Genomic DNA, 5,555 nt, shown 5'->3' on the forward strand with positions numbered 1-5,555 from the left:
GTGACAACCAGATTTCCTAGTGTGTCTTGCAGAGGTCCCATGTTACCCGGTACCTTCTTTTTGCCCCCTATGTATTTAAAAAAGGACTTCTTGTTGTCCTTGATCTGGGTAGCTAGTACCAGTTCCATCTCCACCTTGGCCTTCTTGACCACCCCCCTGCAGCCCCGAGCAACCGAGGTATAGTCCTCCCTGGTGATGGCCCCTCCCTTCCATCTCTTCACTGCTAAAACTAGAAATTCTTACCTAGGTCACTCTCGGTAAAAAAAGGAGTCACCTTATGAGTTTAGTGTTCTTCAGGGTGAGGCAATTTTTTGGATCACTGTATTGGATTTAGATACCTAAATACTGCCCAGGTCCTGTTTTACGCCTTGAAATGCTGAGTGGAAAAAATACCTATATTTCTTGAAAAAAATGAGTGCTTATTGTATTCTATATGGGTTTCTGTACTGTTCCCATAAACATAGTATCTAAGGGCCTCCATTTTTCACATGTAAACTGGGGATTATATCACTTCCATTCCTCATAGAGGTGTTATGAGATTAGATCAAAGGTTGTGAAATGGCTTATATATCATGATAACACAAATGCTGTAGATAACCACACAGTGCAGAAGTCATCAAAATGTGCCTAACAGCACTCCAGACTTTCACACTGTTAATCTTTATGAAAGTGAAAAATCACAACTTCCTGGCTGACTAAAAATTATGTATATGCTGAAGCTTTTCTTTTCTATCTCATAGGACTGTGGTAAAGATCAATCATCTAAGATTTGTTACATAGAAGTTGCAATACAAAAAAATTCTATATGAAAGTGTAAGATAGAGTCTCCATGTTTGTTGTGGGCTCTCCTTTCAGAAGCAGGCACGTCTCTTAAAGACAAAGGGCAAGAGTACGTTTTTTGAGAAGGGGTCTGTAAGAGGAAAGGGCATTGTCGCAGAGTACGTGGGTACCCTGCTCCTAAAGAGGGGAAACTGCTAGGGAAAGAGCCCTAGCAGTAAGTAAAGAGCACAGCTGTTGCTTACCAGGGGAAACTGGAGCTAGCAAGTGACCCACACCTGCCAGCGGTCAGCTGACTGAAAGGGGCAGGGCCTGGCTCCCTTATAAACCCCAGGGGCTGAGGCCAGAGCAGTTCCCTGCCAGCAGCCAAGGACGAAGGAGTTCTCTCTCATGGAAGAGAGGAGGAGCCTGAAGGCAGGAGCAGCGTCTAACCCTGCTGCGGGGTGAAGTATCCCTGGTAGGCTTGAACGTGGTTATAGCCGGGCAGCTTCCATTTATGTTATAGCCCAGGGGCTTGCGTTGTGTTACTGTTTAATACCAGTGGTTTGGGTGAGGCTACTAGGGGTTGGAGGAGGCCTCATAGGGGACCCACAGCAGTGTGGGGACCCCAGCGCCAATGAGGATGCAGCATTGTGGAGAAGGCCCAGAGAAGGGGGCAGCATTGTGGAGAAGGCCCAGAGAAGGGGGCAGCATTGTGGAGAAGACCCAGAGAAGGGGGCAGCATTGTGAGACAGGGCCGTGGAGGGCCCTAGCACTGCAGAGGGTGCAGATCGAAAGAGGTAGGGCCCAGAGAAGACAAGGGGCCAGATTACAGCAAGGCTGAGACCTAACAACGTCTATTCCATCTGCAAGGCTTGGGGTGTGGTAAAGGGGTGGCTGGAGCCATGCATAGCTCATAAGTCTAGGGTGCCCCGAGAGAATGGTGGTACTATCTATCTTTGGAGCAGGACCTACCAGGGGTCCGGGAAGGCACGGGGTCAGAGTGTACAGCTAACCGTGACCAAGAGGGCGTCAAAGGCAACCTCCCAAATACATATTTTGTCATCAAAGACATGGCGGGCGAGGATCAAGGGTGCCAATTGTGCCAACTTGGCATGGTAAGGGGGCCTTGGGGAGATCACGGCTGTCTTGCAGGACCCCGCACCGTGACAGGCAGGTTTGTCATAGTGGGGATTATATCCAAAGCCAATTGCTACCATGGAAGTGGTCTATTTGTGCTAACTCTCACTGTAATACACTCATCAGCAGTACACATGCCAGTACAAAGGGCACCAGAAAGACTGGAATGAAGCCAGCTGGCAATCTGCAATTCCAGCTGGCTAATACAAATTAGTGTGCTTGGAATCAGTTACCTAGTTTTTAAAAGAAGCAATAAATTCAGGTTTATTTGACATCTAATAATTAATTAACTGCTAAATTAAATGTACAGATAGGTACTTTTACTGAAATCTTCATCATAATTTCCTTATTTAACTAGATAATTGCCATATTTTTAAATCCTGTAGGGAACAATATATTCTGCACTCATTTACAAATGTCCAGGTTTAAGTCATATCTAAGCAAACTCTGAAACTTTGTTAAAATCCCATGTAGCTCCCACCATTTTTAAAGCAAATGAGAAAATGGTGGTATCACTTCCAGCCAAATTTAAAATCAATGCCTGTTAACATGAGTTAAACTGTAATGTAAACTAAGCTTGGAGGCTAACTTCTAGTTCACTTCACCAATGATGCAAATACCAGATTCATTAGGTTGTTTTATTTAAAGGTTGCTGTGATTTGACACATTCAGCCACATTCTGCTCCCATCGATAGCAACTCCATGTGCAGAAATGTGATGCCACAGCAGTGAGTGAGAACTGAACTTGACCTGTTGTAATGGAGCACTATTGGTTCATGCACTATATTGCACTGGGACTCGACTCAACAAGGAGAGCCTCCAGACCACCTTCTTTGCATAAATTAAGTTTGCTTTCTTGATTACTGCTACCTAAACCAATAAAAGGATTTCAAATATTAAAATAAAAGGCACTGATACTCTTTCTGCTGAAACAATGAGAATTTCACCATAGGCTTGCATGCAAACAAGGTAATTTCTGATATGGTAATTGTAAAGAACAATGGTGACTTAATTAAAGATGCTATTGGAAATTGCTGTCTTTTAACTTGATTTTAGGATTAAAATGTGTACAAGGCTATGAATATTTGGGTTTTCCCCAACTCAGGATTTTCATGTTTCATATTTTAAATTATAAGTAGAGTGGGGAAAAAAAAAACAAAAACCCTGGCTAATGAGCCTGAGCTATTTAAATAATAAATTATTCATGTCTAGTGGCTCCTGAGCCCTGTTAAAATCAGTGATATAAGAAACCAAGGGGCATTTTAGAGCTCCCTCTGCTCCATTTTTCTATCACAGGACAGAACATATTCTGACATGTTAAAGTCAAAGCACTCTCAAGCTACTCATGAAAATGAGGAAAACTTAGCCTGAATCTCAAGAAATATACTAACAGTTAGGAGACTGTGCTATAGTTGTAGAGGGAGAAAGATGGGGGACAGATCAGTCTGGATAGAGCATGCTTAAATACTTTTTCCCCTTAATATCTCTCTGCCAATGGAGCTAGATAGATTTGTCAAGATGCCTCAAGATGGGCTAGATAGATTTGTGGTCCGACGCTTTATGGCATTTATCTTCTTACCAGGTGATACATAATTGCACCTCCAGTGGATTTTCTTCATGAGCTCAGAGATTGTAAATGTATTATACATAGCACAGTAGAGGCTCTATTGTTTAGAGTGAAGACCCGAGTGCAGGCAGGTGAAGGAGCTCAGGAGGAGATGCTGTTTGAGACTTGCTCCCTCTGAGCTCGAGAGGTGTCTCAGGATAGCCATGCAAGAATAAAGAAACATCACTTTACAGCTTAGGGGCTAGAGCGGTCAGACCCAAGGAGAGAATCCCTAGTTCTGATCCCTGTTCTCAGTAGTGTTTATGCATTTTACATTATACAGTTATTGGACAGAAATAATCCTGGGAGAAGTCACCAGAACCAAACCACCTCCCTCTCCTTCCCTAAATATGTACTCTGACACCTCAGCTAGTATATAAAACATGTGCCCTCTGCTCCCCAACTGGCTACTTCAAAGGAAAATGTTTGAACAAAGAGCTGCAAACACCCTCAAGAGAAAACTCAGCTCTGGACCCTGAGGGGACAAGTGACTGAGCTCCAGCAAAATGGCAGGGGTTCAGACACATTCATTTTTAGCATTTGCTACTGGCTGGCTCTAGGCAGCTATGTACTCTGAACTTTCAGAAACTAAATATATAAGTAAGTTTAGATCTGTGTATATTTGGACACATAGGCCCCCTCCACATGAGCAGGGGCTTGCGTTTGCAGCAGCACAAAGAGCAGTGGCACAAATTTGTGCCGCTACTTTGTGTGCAGCACATGCCCCTGCTCATGCAGTTTTCAGTGGGACACATTGTCTGCTGCTTCACATGCTGCTGGAAGGCCTGGCTGTGGCACAGGGTGCCTCAGTGTGTGGCTACCTGGCAGGGAGCCTCTATGCTGAGGCACCCTGTGCCCCAGCCAGCTGGTGATGGCATATGCAGAGCCCCCATGCTGAGCCATATGTAGCCTCCATCTTGAGGTATACTTCACCCCAGCCAGCTGCTTCACAGCTGACTGGGGTGCTGTGTGGCTCAGCGTGGGGCTCCATAGCACAGCAACAGGGGAGCAGGCAGATGCTAGCTGTCTGCTCCCCCATCCTTATGCACCACTCCCTGGCTGGCTGGGGTACAGAGTGCCTCAGCATGGGGCAGGGAAGGCCAACAATTTTTTGGAGCTCCCTTCAAGAAATAGTCTTGGGGCCCCCTGCCCCAAAGAAGTTGGCGTTGGTGGCGGCACTGGCAGGGGGAGGCAAGGCAGGGTGGTGAGTAGCCAGATGCAGGGGGCCCCTTAGCTGCGGGCCCCCCTGCGGCCACAGATGTCTCAGGATAGGATGGGTCAGACCTGGCATGGGGGCTCCGCAGTGCATGGAGATGGAGAAGCAGGCAGCTCTGGGCTGCCTGTTCCTCCATCTCTGCATTTGTCCTGGCACACTGCACTTTGATACGCTTTACGCCGCTTTTCCTTTCAGGATATTTTTTACTACCGGAAAATCCTAGTAGCAAATTTTGCCCCAGCATTACAAATTAGCAGCACAGGCTATGGCCTAATGTACAACTCATGTAGTTTGTGGCATGGCAAAGAGGTTTTTGGTGCCACAAACTTCATGTGTCTGCACATCTGGATCCAACCATAAGCTGCATCCCCACATGCAGGCATGTGCAGTTTGTGGCACCAAAACCCTCTTTGCAGAGCACTGCAGAGCACACAAAAATAGCATGCACAAGAACAAATGGAGGCTTGGTCCACCAGTGAGATGTTCTGGCTGCCGGCCAGAGTCTCTACTGCTCCATTTGTGCCCTGGCTGCTCCAGCATACTAGGAGCCGGGAGGAGCTGAGCAAGGCCAGTTTTCCCAAGGCAGGACAGTGTGTCCCACAGCAAAGTGGGAGCCAGTGAACAGCAGCTGCAAACAGGCAGTTTACAGGACAGTTTGCAGGTCAGTTTCTGCTCTCCCCCCTGTGCGGGCCGGAGCCCGCTCCCGCCGCCACGCGCGGATCGGGAGGGGCGATCCGCGGCCCGTATTTCGTGCACACGGGCTGCGGCCAGCAGCCCGGGTATGCGGGGTCGGAGAGAGCCGGCGGCGAGCTAGAGTTAGTAACAAACGCGTAGTGG

The sequence above is a fragment of the Alligator mississippiensis genome, chromosome 4 (assembly GCF_030867095.1).
Source record: "Alligator mississippiensis isolate rAllMis1 chromosome 4, rAllMis1, whole genome shotgun sequence".
Lineage (NCBI taxonomy): Eukaryota > Metazoa > Chordata > Crocodylia > Alligatoridae > Alligator > Alligator mississippiensis.